Source organism: Bison bison, unplaced genomic scaffold (genome assembly GCF_000754665.1).
Source record: "Bison bison bison isolate TAMUID 2011002044 unplaced genomic scaffold, Bison_UMD1.0 scf7180017864043, whole genome shotgun sequence".
In the NCBI taxonomy this organism is placed as follows: Eukaryota; Metazoa; Chordata; class Mammalia; order Artiodactyla; family Bovidae; genus Bison; species Bison bison.
In genome coordinates, this window is record NW_011494615.1 from 1,322,015 (window position 1) to 1,323,170 (window position 1,156).

Below are 1,156 nucleotides of genomic sequence, written 5' to 3' on the forward strand. Positions count from 1 at the left end.
CTGGACTCTGCCGGGCGCCGCCGCCGCCGTGCTCCCCGTCAGGGGACCCCGGCGCGTTCGTGCTTCCGCTGCCGTTGCAGTCTGGGCCCCAAGCTCTCTGCAGGACTTGGCTCGCAGCCGAGCCGCACATCACCTCAGAGCCCCCCACGGTCCGGATCGTGGATCTCGCATCCCTACCGGCTGTTCATCTTGAATCTGGGAATGAAGCACCCGGCCGAGCCGCCGGCTTTCCCCGCTCGTGAAGGCTGCGAACTCTCGTTAGAATAGGCGCCTAGCCCGCAATTCAACAAGTCCTTAGGAGTCCCTAACTGAACAAATGACTGATAGGCATGGACGAGCTTCACAACCCTGCCAACTAGGTTAATTCTTAGTTTCCATTTTTAACTGGTTCCACTTTGCTACTAAGTATCAGTATTTTTGGGGGGGGGGGGATTTTTCTTTCATTCTAAGTTCATTTCTAGAGTATTACTTATTTGAGAAATCCAAGTTCGTTGTTTATGTAAAGAGCTATCCATTAGGCAGCTTCTAATTTTTAAAAACTCATTTTCTATCCTTCAAAAAATTTTCTCATTCGTTTGAATAGGCTGGAGTTGGGTCTTCTTTTCCCTTGGAAATGTCTCCATTGTAATCAGCAGGTTTGGTGTTGTCAAAGCTGAAACAATTACGATCGATTCACTTTCTCTAGTCTATTGTTAGATGCTTATTTTTTTCTCCAAAACAATGGAGAGAGTACAAAAAGCAACAGTGAAAGTTATCTTGAGGCTTTTATCCTTGTAATTAATGCAGGCAAACAATAGGTCTTTATACATAGGTACAGCAGGAAACCCTCTCATTCAATTGTGGAGTAGCTTGTGCAGTTTTAGGTATAGCTAATGCTTCAGGGCCAACATGTTCTTTAAAAATTCAATTTTCCCCCTATCTTAATGATATTTTATTATATACCAGTGATAATGTTAACTGCTGTCTAGCTGTAGTGGGCCCCTGCAGTGGAAAAAGTCCGCAGACTCAAATGATGTACAATGAGATCCATTGTCTACAATGACTTTCTCATTTGTGTCTTTGCTAGTAGTTCTGTAGAATTAAGAGTAGAGGATGGTTGTTAATCATCTGGTCACAATTTGAACTGATTGAGCAGAAAAAGATACTTTATCAAAGC